Source organism: Astyanax mexicanus, chromosome 21 (genome assembly GCF_023375975.1).
Source record: "Astyanax mexicanus isolate ESR-SI-001 chromosome 21, AstMex3_surface, whole genome shotgun sequence".
NCBI lineage: Eukaryota > Metazoa > Chordata > Actinopteri > Characiformes > Acestrorhamphidae > Astyanax > Astyanax mexicanus.
In genome coordinates this window covers 30,801,809-30,820,357 of record NC_064428.1, presented here as the reverse complement: position 1 = coordinate 30,820,357, position 18,549 = coordinate 30,801,809, and the positions used below count along the sequence as shown (strand labels likewise).

General features: G+C 39.9%; 1 protein-coding gene across 8 annotated transcripts in view; it reads right to left on the bottom strand.

Annotated features, from left to right (window-relative positions):
- The window catches only part of raph1b (Ras association (RalGDS/AF-6) and pleckstrin homology domains 1b), a 74,891-nt gene extending 56,559 nt beyond the window's left edge, over window positions 1-18,332 (bottom strand). For 5 of the 8 annotated variants that reach the window (XM_049470164.1, XM_022674635.2, XM_022674637.2 and 2 more), the window contains exon 1: window positions 17,912-18,330. The gene's annotated coding sequence lies outside the window, so the exon portion shown is untranslated. Of the gene's footprint in view, window positions 1-17,911 lie in introns of all 8 variants that reach the window. The other 3 variants (XM_049470162.1, XM_049470163.1, XM_049470165.1) reach the window with 2 other exon arrangements.
- Window positions 18,333-18,549: the final 217 nt, after the last annotated feature.

The following is an 18,549-nucleotide window of genomic DNA, read 5'->3' as shown; positions in this document are numbered from 1 at the left end:
TACACAGTCAATTAATATATCAGTCCAGTATATCAGGTATTGTCTACAGTTAGAATTGGCACTGGGGCAAAAATATACAAACAATTCAATTTTCAAACCACCACCACAAACAATAGACTTGGATTGGCAGTAATAACTCAACACCAGATAGCAAATATTGCTTATAAGATAAGGACCAGAATAACCAAGCAGCCCATTGGCTTTTATTGTAAACATGTTTGAATGCAGCTGGGGTTCTGTTCTGTTAGCCAGTACAGGGAAGTTATTGTGTGTGGTAAGTGACAGTATCAGACAGGTGTGGCTGAGTCAGATTAGGCTGGAAAACACTGGAGCTCTCCTTTCTCCAGTTTCATGAGAAATTCTGCTGGCTCACCACTTCTTTAAGAACAGCACTGGTGCAGTAACCCAAATCTGACATTGCCTCATCAGGTACCCTGACCTTACCCTACCTGTCATACTCTAAATACTGATCCCAGGCTATAGCAGAGCGAGGTCACATGGACAGAGAAGGAAAAGTCAACATTACACAGAAAGACCTTCAACCAGCGCCAGTCACATGACACGTGTGCTGCCGAGAACCCTGCGCCCTGCCCTGAGATTCTATTCACACAACAACAAGAGCAACAAATTCACAGATTTCCCTGCTACAGAGTGTTCTGTTCCCACACACAGAAATGCCAACATACACTCTTATCCACCTAGCCCTGCTAATAGTACCATATTAACCCGAGGACTCTCAGAACAGCAAGTTTGTATTTGAATAATTTTTTTTGCCAGTCATAATCAGATAGAGTATTAGATTATGCTGACATTACTCACACTATTTTTGCCAATCAGATTTGGGTAATTTTTATATGTGGCCCTAGGTTGATAACAAATGTTATTTGTGGGCATGCACAAGATGCTGCTGCCATTAAAACAACAATGGAGGCCACATGGATAAACGTAACGATTAGCTCTGTTTTATGTAATGATCTGCTCAGTTTTATTCTAGCTCAAGCTTAGATACATGGTGTGCATTGCTAAAATCATAACTTGTTGGATCACTGGTGACATGTGGTGCAAAGTAATGCAGTTGCTAATATATACTGCAGAACATAAGATAGTGTAATGTCATTTTTTACCACCATGCATTTATAATGGACAGACTGACCGAATCCTATATCAGACCTAATCTAGAGCCAGTGAACTATTGACTGGGTATTAAGTGTTAAGTTAAGGCTGCAAGGCAGAAAACAATACTGATATTTTTCTATATATTTGTTTTTCTACAGCAAAATACTTGCAGTTGCGGTTGTAGGTGTGGTCCTCAGTGGCAGATCACACATTTCTATGAATGGGGAGAAATCAAAATAATTAGAGTTTCAATAACAGATAAACTGATCAAAACTCATGAATAGTTTGTAGCATTCAGCTCAACAATGCACAAAGCACATTTTTTTGGCCTGTTCTGACTACTGCAACTGCACTAATCTCCAATATCCATGAGCCCTCTCAATTTCTGGTGCAACTGGGAAGCTGATTGGCTCTTTTTTTATATAAAGGCCGGACTTTATCTATAAACTGACATCATATTAAGCGTCACAAGAACTTCCACCCATATTTAAGCAAGTAACCAATCTCTGGTGTGACCCATCATTTCAAGAGTTGATGTTTAAGCTTGGTATTAAACCAAAAACATGGTCAATTCATGGTCAAAAAAGAATACTTCAATACAAAGGATAGCAGTTTAATTGAGACAGATGTTTATAGTAAGAAGGAACAAAGAATAAAGCCAGCCAATAGCAGAACAAGGACAAGTTTGTAATTGCACAGCAGGAGCAAGCAGACTAACAAAACTATCTGTATGATTATTTGGCATTAAATAAGAGCTACATATGAAGAATCTTCCAGAAGAGACAGACGCACAAAGTAATACCCACGGAAAACTGACTCTCACAGGCCCAGAGGCTCTCGAACTTCATACGAGAGCGCCGACAGCATATGTTCTGATTCTAAACTTTCCATAAACTTAAATCTTTCACCACCACAAGAGCATTCACATATTATAAATCTCTCTGTATCCACACTTCCAGAGTACTCTCTAAAGGACGTGATATGGGAGAAGTGGAATGTGAGGCAGAGGCCATGAAGGGAAAAAAAGCAAAGAAACAATAAAGCAGAAAACTAACACTGGACGAATAAACAGCAGGGCTGTTCAAAGATTGCACTGAACACAGTGGTGCTAGATCCTCCAGAGTGACCTGGAATCAGTTTATTTGCTTTTACAATTGCGGTTATGAGATGAGTAAGGGGTCACTAACTGAGCTCTTCCTCAGTTTTCTGTACATGCAATCTATCAGCCAAGATTTCTGGTTATGTGATATTATTTTATGCAGCTCTTTAGTTATATATTTGATGAAGCTAATTTTGCTTAAAAAATGTGGGACAATATTATCCGTATAAAACAATCTCCCACAGAGCTACATACACAAGAGTATTTTAATATTATTTTAATAGTATTCTATTATACATTGGTTTTAATGCTCAAAACAAAAGATCTGGATGCATTTTAATTGGGTTGAGTGATGTGTTTGGGTGTGTTTTCTTTAAGTTAATCAGAGTTAATTTTTCTTAGCCAATTATTTTAACAACTAATTTGTCAATGTGTAGCAAAACTTGTAACTTGCATCCTAGGATGCTTGCGCTTCAAGTGCTAATGCACAACAATCATGCTGCCATAACAAGCCGTCTTCAATGAGCAAAGCTAGACAACAACAATGTTGGACAGTTTTTTTAGCTGCAGTTTGCTCTCCCATGAAATAAATGTCTATGCCCCAAACCACATATATTTTCCCTTCCTCCCAAACCACTTATTAATACTCTCCCCGTGTTTCCACCAGTTTTAGTAGCACATCAAAACATTACATTGTACGCCATCAATAGAGGGCATTGCACAGCTGCGGTAAACAGAAATGCTAAGGAACCTAACCTAGTACACTTCGGTTCCCACTGCGAACAAACATTCCTGGTTCCAGTACATATATTTAAACCTACTATCTTTTGTGGAACGAACCAGAGCGGTGCTGGTTCCATGTTTGTGGAAAAGCTCTATAAGAGGGTGAGGACTGACACATCTCTCCTCTGATACATGCAACCAAACCATCCACTTTTGTTTCTGTTCTTGAACTGTTGCTGATGCAATATTACTGGTTAACAAAAATACTCTAAGGAAAGTGCAGAATATCCACTGAAGCTTCAGCCAGTAGACACCCATAACCTCATGCTGAAGACTGAGACACATCTGTACAAAACTGCCCACATTTTAAAACCACCTTTAATTTGTGGTGCATTTGTCAAAAAACAGAATTTGGGCTGGCAGTCTGAACATTCACAAACTACATAGAGCCAAATTAGCTAGTTAGCAGTGAGTGAAAGAATGGAGATCATCTGACAGTATTTAAATAAGACCAAGTTAAATGGTTCCTAATGTATACAAACTGTTTCCTTAGGGGGTCCTTAAGGGGGTCACAAAAAAAAGTTCCCCTCAGAGCAAGCAAACTCAAGAGTTTTTGAGGACGCCAGTAAGAATGAACCCCTCTCATCCTCAGCTGTTCTGCATGAGAACATGTTGAACTCTGGGAACTCTGGGAGGAGAAAGATCCTGTGTAATGGCCATTCCAGCTGGCTGTCGTCATGGTGAGATCAGTAGGGTCGCAAGGGGTCAAACACGACCATGGAGGAGAATGCACACTCCAGAATCCAGGCAGGAAGTCGCTCCAACAGGCCCTGGCCAGATCTTCATTAAGGAAACCTCACATAGCCTTCCCCACTGGGCTGGACATCAGCTTGGCCATGGCAGCTGTTCCAGATGGACCTAAGACAGCTCTTTAGTTCTGGAGAATGTATGGCTTGGAGAAGTTCCTTCTGGGGCCAGGAATCACGGAGCATATCTGCAAAGAATCTCAAGACTGATAATCTATCTTCCTTACATTCACTTTCAATAAGATACCAAAGGCCAAAACTAGATTCTACTGTTAAGTTGAGACACTGTAAGTTGAAGTGCTTGTGGATACCATGTATAAAGAATGCATTTAATTACTTTACAATGCACCCACTAATGACACAGATGTGCAAGTCTATACACACCACTTGTAATGCCAATAAAATAATACTCTGTGGAGCAGATAACCATGAACCAGGTGCGGACTAAAGTGGCATGATGCACTGTAACAACAAATACTACTGGAATGAGTTGTAAAGATTGTTTAAGACTGAATAATACTGTATAATACTTCTTTGTTAAAAAATCAAATCATCACAGCAATGTTTCACAACACAGAGTCCCTTTCAAACACGCATGCCAACACAGAACTTTTGCAGACATTACTTTGTGAAGCTGTACGTGTGAATGCAGATGTCCGTAACAATTGTACTGGACATTACCCAGTCGTTTTTTCAAACTCTGCATAATATCCAAGTGAGAACGTGTTAAAAGAGAAGGTAGTTTTATGGATTTTACAAAGAACTGACAGTTTGTCATTCTGTGCCTCTCGCAGGTGTATGATGCATCAGACATGGAAAACCTCCAGCTGCACTCTACATGTGAGACTTGATTGTCTTAAGCTTAATAGAAAGAACAGAAAGTTTTGTGCAATAGAGATAGGTACTTTACAGGAATTTTACAAGTAACAATAAAAAAAAAAAGTGTCCCAAAACTTTTGTTTATATACTGCATTTTTATCTAATCCTGCAACAATCTCATTTTGGTGCAATAAGAAATAAGGCAAAAAAAGTTGCTTGCTGTTTCCAACTTAGTCAGAAAACATTCCACGCTATTCTCAGATTTGGTATATGCTTCAAAACAAACCCCAGTCCGTCCCTTCCTATCAGTTTTCCTTCTGCAAGCCCTAGCTGCTAAACCCGCTATCCATCACTGTCTTTACAAGAGCTAAAACAAGCTTGAGAGATGAGACTGTCTGTCGCTGACCGATCCACTGTCTATATGGATTGGAAAAGAGATGCTGATATGTAATTCCTTTCTCTGGGAATTCTAACCTCTTGACCTCTCCTGAAGGAGAAGTGTCTCTAATAGAAGATGGCCTTTCAAAAAGACTGGACCAGTGTTCCTGGGTTCAACTGGTTAACATAGAAATTTAGTAAAGACCACTTAACAGGACAATGCTAGTAGCTGCAAACCAAAGTCTAAGCTGCTGATTATAAATGCTGCATTTCTCTACATCATGGTCTCTACATAATGTAATGCTGTTTTGAAAGGAAAGGCAGGTTTATTTACGAATGAGAATGGCAGAAAACTGCCCCTTTTCCACTGTTGTTGGGCTGCATTTAGCATTCCACACCGGAGCAGACCTTTTAAACCATTCATGGCTTCTTTTTCATTTGTTGTGTTTCTAAATCAGAACCAGGAAGTGTACAGTGTATCATATGCTAACATGCAAAATGGAAAACAGTGAGCTTTCAGTGAGCTATTATTGGCCTCAACTTACAACACTATGGCAGTGTTAGCACGATGGCTACTGTCCTTACCCCACATCACTACCACTTCAACACATCACTTCAACATCTCTACTTCTGCATTAGCATGCAAGCTACCAGCCTACTGTAGCCTTAGCAAGGTGCAGCTAGCCAACCAGTGGATTACAACATCTTTAAACCCTCTCATGATATGTTAGCTAACTGTGCTAAGAAAACCAGCCCAGCCCTGTTTGTAAGTGTTCCCTGGGAAATTGTGTCATGGTGTGGAAAAGCCACTGGAATTGTAACCTTCTGTGCTCAGATCCATGTAAAAGCAGACGTTGTTGATGTTTGGAGTGATACTAAGGACGCAACTGATGTATCCTTCTGGGTTAATGGTAGGGGTGGGCGATATGGGCAAAAAAAAATATCTCGATATTTTTTTGGATTTTTGCGATAACAATATTTTGACGATATTTTCCAAAAAATACAAAACTATTCTAAAAAAAGTATTCAATTGAACATGTAAGGTTCAAAATATGTTAAAAAACAGGAAATTTTTTAGGCGCTTTTCAGATTTTCTATTTCTATTTTTTATTTTTAGATCCATAAAATGATATATTTATGTGGATGAAGTGTTTTAGTAGCTCTATATTCTGCTATTAGAAGTTTTAAAATCACCATGTAAAATTATAAACTGCTCCCTAGATATGATAGAGATCTGAACCTGGGATGGTCCTTTCTTTCTGAAAAGGACTGGAAACTTTAGAAGAATAAAAACTATTAATTTTATAACTTATTTCGCAATAAAGAAGGTCTCTCAGCCTGTTCTCTCCCTATAGAATAGACCCACTGGAGCAGATTTTCCAGAGGGAGGGGGGAGCGCTCTCAGAGTGTCCGGTTTCAGAGCGGGCTTCACCTCTGTCCCACATAACTCGCCACCTGATTGGCTGACAGAATGTAGGGGGGCAGAGGGGGGCTCTCAGTCTGCCCAACTACCATGGTAACACGCATGCGCAGTTTGATCGCTCCAGAACAAAGGGAAAGTCTCAGAACACAGCGCTGGAGTTTCCAATAGTTTTAATCTGCGTCGGATTTATAAGAGCGCTTCTCAGACATAAATGGGGATTATTGGGGACTGGATTGATGGATTTTCTGATGGTTGGGTGGATTCTGAAGCCAGTGCTCTCAGGTAGGTGCTGATTCGCTCTTTTTGGGGTGGGGGGTGTTCTGCAGGTACCCCGGGCAGATCAAAGAGCGTGTTTTTATCACAAACCGGACCGGTCTAGCGCACGCTTTCAGCTCTAAAACGAAATACAGCTAAATGTGACTGAAAAGTAGAGATTCTTAGCTTTAAAATGGCATATTGGGTGTCTATATTGAGCCTATACTTACTCAAACACAGCCAGATATGAATTATGATATTTTTCTGGCCCGCCGGCGGGACAGGGCGTGTTAATACTAGAGACCTGCGCGGGACAGCATTTCCAGTCCTGCTCCCGCAAAAAAATATGATTTTCAGTCCCACTCCCGCCCCCGCAATTCCCGCATGATTCCGACGTTCGCGTTACTGCTCAAGGCAGTTCTTGTCATTTGCTTGAGGAATTAAAAGTGATGTACTTAGCTGAACACATCACTAAGCTAGCTGCAATGACAAAATATTCAAATAAACAGAAATATTTAACCAAAATAACAAATAAATTCTTACACAAAACAAACTAAAAAGTAAACAATTAGAACTAAAAAAAAAAGAAGTAACTAAACAAAACCCACCTACAGACCCAAACAAATAAACGCCACAATAAAGCAAACACAACTGAAAGCAAACAGGGCCTGCAGGCCAAGACACAAGACACAGGCCAAGGCCCTCTCTTTAAGGAAAATAAATGAATAATAAATCGCAAAAAACAAATAAAATTAGAAAACAAACAAACTAAACTAAACCCAAAATACTAACGAAACTATAATCTAACGAATTGCAAAAGATGAAAAATAAAAACGTCACACAAAAGTAGTAAAACAATAAATAAGTAAATAATAAAGTAAATAAACTTCGTCTGGACGACGACACCAAATACAATAAATCACCCAGAAACAAAGAAATAAACAAACAACAATGTAACGACTGGCAAAGCACCAGCTTAACCAGAACCAGCACAACGAAAGGAAGAGCAGCTAAGGTTAGCTTTCCGAGACTTTCCGTCTGCCTCACCCGCCCGCAATGAGCTTTCAAAATTTGCCCTTCGCTGCACTACTATGCATTGGGTCCAGCGGGTGCAGGTCTCTACTTTATACACAACGCACTCTGAGTTTAGTTAATCAGTTGTTTTTACTTACATTATGTATATGTTTAAATATATAAATAACAGCCTTAAAATACGATGCAGTTTATTATTTTTTGGCGATTTAAAAAAAAAAAAAAAAAAACTCGATATTACAAAATTACACATCGTCAAATCAACATTCACGATAATTTCGCAAACGATACATATCGCCCACGACTAGATAATGGTTACCCACAATTCCCTGCACATGTACAACATGAAGAGGAACAAACAAAAGAAGAAAAAAGTAAAGAAAGAAGAAAAAAATAAAGAAAGAAAAAGCAAAAAGAGTTTTGCATCTTAATTGGAAGAGGCAGGACCTTTATGGTGACATCCCCATAAATACTTATTACTAGGGGTGTCACGATTCTCTAAATCCTCGATTCGATTTCATTTTCGATTTGAGGGTCACGATTCGATTCGATTCTCGATTTTCTTGTTTTTTTTCTTGTTATTATTTTATGCCTCATAAAATTTAAATAATATATTTATTATTATTATTATTATTATTATTATTATTATAAATATTATAAATATTATTATTATTATTTATTAAGATATATATGGTAATGCCATCTAGTGACTTTTTTTGGTAGCAACAGTGTGCACTATTAAAACAAGCAGTTTATCAGAGCTGTGTGTGGATGGCTGGTGAAACTGCTCATTACATGAAGCTGCAGTTCTTCATCCAACCACTAGCAGCAGCAGCACAAGCTCCGCTCTCTTCACTCAGTCACTACTTCAGTACAGCCCAGCCACGGGCTACAGAGCTCAGCCAGTCCGTTTTTACTGTTTCTGTAAACAAATAAAGGTTTTAACCCCACTAACCGGATAATACAGCTCACTACAGTTCATCTTTCAGCCCAAGCAGCTAACAGCAGCAGGTTAGAACAGCCGACACGGAGGCACTGCTCGGATTACATTATATTACCTCAGGATGTTTATAACTACGGAGTTTAGTGGACACACCACGGCCGCCAGGTAAGTCTTTTAAAGGCTACTGAAGACTATTAAAGGCTATTAGAGTGTAACCCCTGGCTCCCAGGGGTTACAAGAGGTTATTGAAAGCATTATTGGGGGGCAGAAATCAGTACAGGCTGGTTAGATAAGTGATATGGGTATTGTCTTATAAATATTTACACATAACTTATATCTCTCCTGAAAAGCTTTTATTTTGGTCAGAAACACGCTTGTGTTTACTTTATCTGAGAGAAAGATGTTTTTTTTAATTCAATGGAAAGCAACAGGTGTAGTCAATTATAAGTTTAAGATTTTTAATCCACCTCACTGTGATCTATAGTCAGTGTTCTCAAGTCACACTGACACACGCATTTCAGCGAGTTCACACGCTCTCACCTGCGCGCACCCACCCCTCCGTTAGATACAGATACAAAACCTGCGCGCCCAACCCCCGCCCCCCCTCCCCCGTTGGACAGATAAAAACAGTGATCACACTCCCGCCGACTGCGCTCATGCAGTGGCTATCTCTATTTAAATGAATAGGATGCGCTGTGTTGGTGCCGCGCCATTTGCGTAGCGCGCTGCGCTATTTGCGTAGCGCGCGCGGGAGGGATCGTCGATCCTCTTTTTGACTTCGATACTCGAGATCGTGACCTCATTTCGATTCGATTTCGATAAAATATCGAGATCGTGACACCCCTACTTATTACACTGTTCTTATGTGTGTGACCAACAGGCTACTGTGAAAGAGTCTTCATAAAACAATGTTAAAGAGGACCCACCATATCTTCACTGCATTTGGAATGCACGCAATATGAACTCCTCTAAGACATTAGCTTCCAGTCACATGATGTTAGGATTGCTATAGATACAGGCACAGAAGCAGGATGAACTAATAAGTTGAACCCAATTGCTGTGGACACAAAGCATCAAACAGAACAGGCCACCTGTCACTGTGGGTACCCTATTCATAAGCAAATAAGAAGCTTAAAATCTCACTTCCCAAAAATAATCAACTGTCTACATTCACAAATACACCAACTGCTTCCCCCATAATATCAGAGTCTACAGATATAAATATCTGCCTGATATTAGCAGAAAATCAGATCCAGGATTAGCCTGGTCATCCTGTTGTGGGAAGTATGATGCAATATGATGCGCAATCTGGCCAACTTCATAGCCCCATCCCATCAGATCACTTTAGTAATCCACGGCAGATTATATAAGAAGTGAGGGATTAGCCTAATGTATGTTGAAAAGGGCAATACTGTTGATATATGGGTGTTTAAGGCAATTGATGGGATAACATGGGATAAAAGGATAAGATTCTCACTTATTTTCTTCCCACAAATTTAGCACTATAATGTCCACTGTTAAGTACTAGATGCTAAGTACATCTTATGATTCCTGTCCCTTTGCTTATCTTCTAAAATAGAAAGTTTTTACTCAACTAGTAAAATCAGCTTTAAGTTCCAGTTCACCAGTGAGCTGGAATTTACTACAGGAATCTCAGCTTTCAGTCGTAACTTAATCATTCTAAACTTTGAATTTAAAATGTAAATCTGCGTAACTGTTTATTTTTGATTCTTTTACCTTTTCTGTTTCATATTTATCTTTCTCCCAATTCTGATTTTAGGTGCAATTTTGGTTTATTATTAAGTTTAACCAAATGAGGACAAAATGCCAGTTAACGTTAAGGATTGTGAAATACTATATAGCATTATTAGCTTAAAATGAGCTGGACTTTGTTGTTTTAGCCAATCATAAAGCAGGTTGGTTTGTGAAGAACAATGAATGTTCTAATATTTGGTCACATTCAGAACAAAAACATTAAAACTGTATTGATAAAGACAAAGTTTTAATAACTTACTAAGCTGGGTTTTGCCAACAATCAGTTTGTCCTACTTCACGGTAAAGGTCTGGTGCAACTGCAGATTTCTTGGACTAGGACAGTAAATTATTTCTCTTTGTATAAAATACTGCAGTGTTTTGTCACGTTTGTCTCTTTTGCACTTTGATGCACCACCAGAAGCAACCTAATGCACCACTGCCCACCAGGTGCCTCCAGCGACAGAGATCCCAATAGCCACCAAAAGCCTCTCCAGTTTCACTCTGCCTGCTGGGACTGTTTCATGGTAGGGTACGACATTCTTTGAACCCCCCAAAAACCTCAGATCCCCAAGGGGGCTTTGGTAAAACAACACCATCGAAGAGTGGGGTCTTTTGTGTGGCCCATGTGTGTCCATCAGATCAAAGCAAGCACTGCCCAGGGGCCAGCTGTCTGCTTCATGCATCTGAGGTCATTAGATGAAGCAATGAAGAAATTAAGTACCAAACCTGATCCTGGATCAGCAGCACTCTCACTCTGAGATACGGGCTAATACAACAAAGTTGGAACATAAATGCACAGAGCTAATGGACAGAGGGTGACCTTGTACTCACACACCACCAAAGCCTTCCTCTCTTCCACCCTCTGAGGAGCATTAGTAAGTCCTTAGGCATCTGATTTTCTCATCAGATCTGCTACTTCCAGGCAAATTCCCATAGAAGCCCCTAAACATCACCACGTCCCCCCTCAAAAGGACAGCAATAGCACATGGCAGAACCATTGACCATAGTTTCTCCTGGTCAGCAGATTACCAAGCAGAGTGCTTCTCAACTGCAGTTGTGATTATTTTGCTATACAATGCAATAGTCTATTCACAGAAAGCAAATCAGACAGTCTGATGGTGTGCACTGTTATGCTGAATAACACATTACACTTTGTTGAATTACAGACAACATAGATGAGTCTGAAGTACTGATCTGAGGAGGTAAGGAACAGAGCAATAACTAAAGCCGTTTAGGTCATAAAGGAGTCGTTTCCACCTTACCTATTACAGTATATTTTGCAGTGTTAGTCTGCCAAGCACAGTAAGTGATGCTGAACCCATTCCAAACCCTACTGAGCCTGAAAATCAGCATCACAACTAACTTACTCCAGCCCTGCCAACGCTGGCTAATGTGTGTTAGCATTTCGGCATCAACCCAGCCAAGGCTGACCGTTATAAATGTGGTAAACTTAATCTTGAGCTATTGAGTCCTGCCCTAAGCATCATGGCTAACAGACCTCGGTCCTTATGAGAATGATTACATCACAGAAACCTGCCTGAACCCTGCAAAACCAAGCTGTTATTAGTTGACTGTTAACTGATACCAAGCGTGATGGGCGATGCTGATTGCTTCACTTCATTTAATTTATGAAGCTGGCATTTAGCAGTTTCCCCTGCTGGCAATATATTAATGAAAATGCATATTATGGAAACCTTCTCAGTGTCAACTTTGTCACTCAATCATTATATATCCCTACTTGTAATACTGCTGTAGCCAACAATGACAAATCGGTCCTGCAAGTAACATGACCATGTTGAGATAAGGCGACAACCCAGGATTCTCTGGAAAGCCAAAGCCGACCAATTCATGCAAGCATTCAGAGCAAGAGAAGCCCTCTTGTCTCTTCTTGTCTCGTTCCTCTCCGGATGTGCCCTGAAATCAGTGGGAATTTCCTGAGGGGAAAGCTACTTGTCGTCTCCTTTTCCGCTCGGCTTGATGCTGCTGTCGGGACCAGAAGAGAGTACGGAGGAAAGGAGGGTTTTCTGAAGCAGAAATGGGCACAGTTTCCTCAATATCTCAAGCTCCATTACAAAAAACAAAACCACAAAAACAAAAAGGAAGTCCACCACAGCTAAAGTGCTTCAGCTTTCCGTTACAGTGAACATTAAACAGCTTATTGAGAGGAGCATTTCTGCAGACATCGTGAGTGGCCTGTACTGTTGTAACCTACATTGAGCGCTCTGGCCTCTTTTTCCAGGCACTGGGCACACGTGGCCAAACACAGCACCTAAAGCTCTTGTTTGCTCTTAGCAGAGAGACAGCTGACGCACACTGGTCCAGACGATGCCCAAACATTGTGGCCTTGTACCCAACCGGTGACGGGATGTGGTCTGACTCGAAAGGCCAAAGAAAGCATCTCTTACTGCTACTGTCGTATAAACTTCAGGCTTACTCGTTAAAGAAATGAGAAATAGGATACCTACATCTGTCTGTATGCTTCTGTCTGGCCTGAATCAGTTAAGGAGTTTGTGAACTTGGACCATTTAGCCTTGGTTTGAATTGTTTTCACAACAAGGAAAAAAGAAGCCCAACAAAACATAACACAAAAAAAACATATAATAATGTTCCTGTCTGGGAAGACTCAAATCTTTAAAGTTCAATTTCATGGCTTGAAGCATAAATCTCCTAATGGAATTAGCGCAATCTGACCATGTAAAATATTAGGGGCATCATTATACCATTATTTTTTAATCTGATATTGATACCAATACTGCAATCTATTTTTCCTGAAGATGTTAAAAACAAACATATTAGACTGGACACACTTTGATAGATTATCAATCTAAAAACAAATAAATATTGTATTTTCCTATAAAGCTAAAATACTGGCAAGTAGGTCTGTTCACACATAGGCTTGGGGTCTAGAGTTAAGGATTTAAGCCTAAAAGACTTTCAGTGCAGGGTAACTGATCATATAGAATTATACTTTCTTTCTTCCAACACTGAATCTAGCGATTTTAGCTGGTATCAGCACAATACAAACAACTATTAAATACAATGGAACTCTTTGAATTTGGCTATATCTCTTCCATATCAGCCATGTTTTAGCTCTGTATTTGATAGATAGTGACATAACATCTATTAAAAAATCAGCAGTGCTGTGCTTCTTCTGCCAAGAGATGTGTATTCACTTGGAAACCACACTTTCCCTGTGATCATGTCCTGGATTCAGCTCCCTCCAATCAGAATTATTCACACACCAAATGTTTTTTTTGTACTTTTCAAACAAGAAGAAGACAAGATGCAGGAGAAGAAGAAAAGGGACAAAAATCAGAAATAGAAAAGGAGCAGAAGATGCAGAAGGCACTACCTAGAAGCAGGTAGTATCAATAAGAGTAGAAGGAAAATATGTAAAACAGGAAGGAGTAGAAGTAGTAATGGTGTTAGTGGTTGAGGCACTAGTAGTTGTAATATTTGTAGTTGTAGTATTAGTAGTCCCTTGTAAGGCTGCAAACACAACTCCCCCACTGCACTAATAAAAACTTTTTACACAACTTATTTTGAATATTACATTACTTATTTGGCTTAATATAATGTTGGAAAAACCCTGACACTGACAACACACAAAATATGAATTTGACAGTTGTTCCTTATGTCACAATAACCAAACAGAAATGTTTCAAAACATTTATATATTGATATTTTATCACGCGTTCTGCTTTTTACAAGTAGCCATTTTTCTTCATGGTCTTTGGAGCAAGGCAAAGCATGTTTTTCTCCACTCTAGTGTAACGGGTGTTGAAGCTTTGTCTACATCTGTGGTCAACAAAGTGTGTCCCCCCTGACAGCTGCTCCAAACCCCCCTTACAACCCCCTAACACAAACCAAGTGAGGCTAATTAGTAGGGGTGTCACGATCTCGATATTTTATCGAAATCGAATCGAAATGAGGTCACGATCTCGAGTATCGAAGTCAAAAAGAGGATCGACGATCCCTCCCGCGCGCGCTACGCAAATAGCGCAGCGCGCTACGCAAATGGCGCGGCACCAACACAGCGCATCCTATTCATTTAAATAGAGATAGCCACTGCATGAGCGCAGTCGGCGGGAGTGTGATCACTGTTTTTATCTGTCCAACGGGGGAGGGGGGGCGGGGGTTGGGCGCGCAGGTTTTGTATCTGTATCTAACGGAGGGGTGGGTGCGCGCAGGTGAGAGCGTGTGAACTCGCTGAAATGCGTGTGTCAGTGTGACTTGAGAACACTGACTATAGATCACAGTGAGGTGGATTAAAAATCTTAAACTTATAATTGACTACACCTGTTGCTTTCCATTGAATTAAAAAAACATCTTTCTCTCAGATAAAGTAAACACAAGCGTGTTTCTGACCAAAATAAAAGCTTTTCAGGAGAGATATAAGTTATGTGTAAATATTTATAAGACAATACCCATATCACTTATCTAACCAGCCTGTACTGATTTCTGCCCCCCAATAATGCTTTCAATAACCTCTTGTAACCCCTGGGAGCCAGGGGTTACACTCTAATAGCCTTTAATAGTCTTCAGTAGCCTTTAAAAGACTTACCTGGCGGCCGTGGTGTGTCCACTAAACTCCGTAGTTATAAACATCCTGAGGTAATATAATGTAATCCGAGCAGTGCCTCCGTGTCGGCTGTTCTAACCTGCTGCTGTTAGCTGCTTGGGCTGAAAGATGAACTGTAGTGAGCTGTATTATCCGGTTAGTGGGGTTAAAACCTTTATTTGTTTACAGAAACAGTAAAAACGGACTGGCTGAGCTCTGTAGCCCGTGGCTGGGCTGTACTGAAGTAGTGACTGAGTGAAGAGAGCGGAGCTTGTGCTGCTGCTGCTAGTGGTTGGATGAAGAACTGCAGCTTCATGTAATGAGCAGTTTCACCAGCCATCCACACACAGCTCTGATAAACTGCTTGTTTTAATAGTGCACACTGTTGCTACCAAAAAAAGTCACTAGATGGCATTACCATATATATCTTAATAAATAATAATAATAATATTTATAATATTTATAATAATAATAATAATAATAATAATAATAATAAATATATTATTTAAATTTTATGAGGCATAAAATAATAACAAGAAAAAAAACAAGAAAATCGAGAATCGAATCGAATCGTGACCCTCAAATCGAAAATGAAATCGAATCGAGGATTTAGAGAATCGTGACACCCCTACTAATTAGCATGAAGACTATTATGAGCAGCAGTCTAACCAGATTAGACTACGATGCTCCAGAAGGATAAACACTAGTTCAGAATTTTAGCTGACCAGCAGCTTCTGGGGAGGGTTGTCTGTGAAGCTGTGGAAATGGTTGGAGTTACGCTGAATATTATATCTACTTAGCAAGCTAATGTGGCTCTGTCCTGCAACTGAAGTCACCTCCCTGAGGCGACTCTGGCCATGCCTGTTGGACAGGACAATAGGGCTTCTCCAGCTCCTGCCAGGCATGCAAATATATAGCTTAAGCAGTAGCTGAGCATGACAGATATTTTGCATGCTTTTAAACCCCCACAGGTCAATCATTCATAAAGCATAAAGACATTTAGGGGTGTAACCAGGGTTTCAACCTCCCCACTTCGACTGAAGTGTGCCAAGTATCTATAAGACAAGTCTGCAGGAAGGAAAGAAGCAAAGGGAGGAGAAAGACCACTGGTATCATTTGATGGGTGTTTAAGTCAGCTAATCGTATCCACACAGAATGAAGTTACAGAGCTGAGAAGCAGAAGTGTGACAAGCCATTTAAGTTAAAAACCAGAACAACAGCAAAAGTGATGAAGCAGTTTGTACTGGTAAAAACTGCCAGGACCACATATCCTTAATGTAATTTTGATTTTTCATAGTTACTAGGGATGCACCAAATATTTGGCGACAAAAGTTAGAATGTGAATAGGAAGAATAATTAGAAAATAAATCAGAATAATACATATCAAACCCTGATATGATAATAATGTGATTAAATCACATTGGACTTAAATCATGTTTGGACTTCCCACTGTAGTTCAGACTAATATAAACTTATTTAAACAACTTAAGATGTCCACAGTATTAATATTACTAGTCCAAACTGGAAAATAAATTTAATAAAAATACTAAAAAAATTGTAATCTAAATTTGAATATCTAAAACTGGACCCATCTTAAATGTACAGTCAAAACTACATTAGAGTATTCTTGCATTAGTTAGGATTAATTTACAAATATTGAACCTAAAAACTATTTTACATTTAATATTTAAACCTCCAAACATCGTGTTCAAAGTGATCAATGGCAAATCAATGATAACATATGACAAGTCAAAACTACATTAAAAATATGTCATGTTGGTGGTGTGACTAGTGAGGATGGCTTTATAGAGCCATAACTTTAACATCACTACTAGCTAGTTAATATTTGCAAGTTGACATCTAAAATTAGATATGTTACTACTAGAAACAATTTAAAATTTTTGGATTCACAATTTCTACTAGTAAAACAGAAACTGTAGCTATCTGTAACTGGGTATGTAATTATAGATTAGAGAGATAATTAATCCATGTAAATCAATGGTAACTTGTGTTATCCTGGTAACGTTAATAGGTCACTGTCTTTGTTTTCACAGATCTGCAGATCTAATATTATTACTACTAGCTAATAAATATTTATTGACTGATATGTGAAACAAGCAAATAAGCAGTTCCTACTACCAAAACGTTATCCGCGTTAATACAGAGGTATTGAATGGTTGCGTTTAGAGTTATGGCATGTATCACTGGTGTCATTTTCAATTTTAGGCTAACACTGCTTGCTGTATAGAAGGAAAGATGACCAGATCATAGCCTGGGGCGAGTAATGTGATAATGAAATAGCGAGCTAGAGATGCTGAGCCCAGTTTGAACACACCCAGTCACAATGGCTGAGCGTGACACGGGGGTTTGTCACAAAATTGCCGTATATGCGCCAAATTTAGAGGTTTTTAGGCGAATACGCCTAGGTGAATAAACTGCGTTTAGTCACATAGTCTATAAACACACCCACACTAGCTAACTAACGTTACTCACACACTCACAGACAGCAGCAACACACACTGAAGGGAAGCATACTGGGTGACTGGCTGGCTATTATTATTATTTGGCTCAACAGAGCCACGCTGTGGAGCTGAAGGTGGCTAGCTAAGCTAGCTAACTAGTTTTAGGTTAATTGTGGGCTAATTATGCCACTACCAGCTAAACCACAGTGCCAAGTACGTACTGTTTAAGGATGGAGAGGTGTGGCTGGTTATCATAGCTCTGATAGACAATTTTTAAACGATAAAAAACAGCCCTGCCCATGCTCTTATTCTCCCTCTCCGGCTATTTTCCCATTACTGAAGGCTAGACAATAACAGCACACAGCACAGCAGCAGCAGGAGGAGCAGGGCGTGAGTCAGTCAGGCAGGGTGTCCATTCGTTTCCTCGGGGTTTTTCACCACGTTTCCCCACTTTTATCTATTTAACCACCAAGACAACCAACAAAACATCATCTTAAAAATATATTAACGTTAATTTAACGGTATTTTAACACACTTACCCGTCGTAGAGAAGGAAAAACGGGTTTACAACACCCTCTCTCCCTTCTGTCTCCAGTGGCTGCTAGGCTAAGCTATATAATAACGGGGAGTAACGCTGTAACCGTCACTCAGTTTGAATTAAAAAAAAAGTAACGTTACAAAATCCAACGGTGGTTTTTCCCAAAAAACAGCCGGTTTATATCCTCCAAAAGCGATACTTCTCTCGTTTTCTCTGCTCAAACAGCCCAAAAACTGTTCAGTATCCGTCTTCACATACTCATTTCTCCTCTCTCTCTTTCTCTCACGCTTTCTCATTCACTCATTTTCTCTTTCTTTCATTCTCTCGCCTTTCTAACTCTACCTCTCTCGCGCTCCCACTGTAACGCCAGCTAGCACGCTCTCTCCCAACAGCGCCAGGCGTCCAGTTTCTAGCACCGCCCACTTTCCGGGATCAACCAATCAGAACGCGCCGAAGGAGTGACGCCAGGGCTGTGGAAGCTCAATGGTCGCGTCCAAATCTACACTATACTCCCTACTCTACTACCCTTATCCTTTACTTATTACACAACTGTATACACTTAGTGTTTAGTGTGGGGGTACGCAGTTTGGGACACACCCCGGGGTTTTTTTTGCTTAGCGCTAACGTTATGAAGAAAGT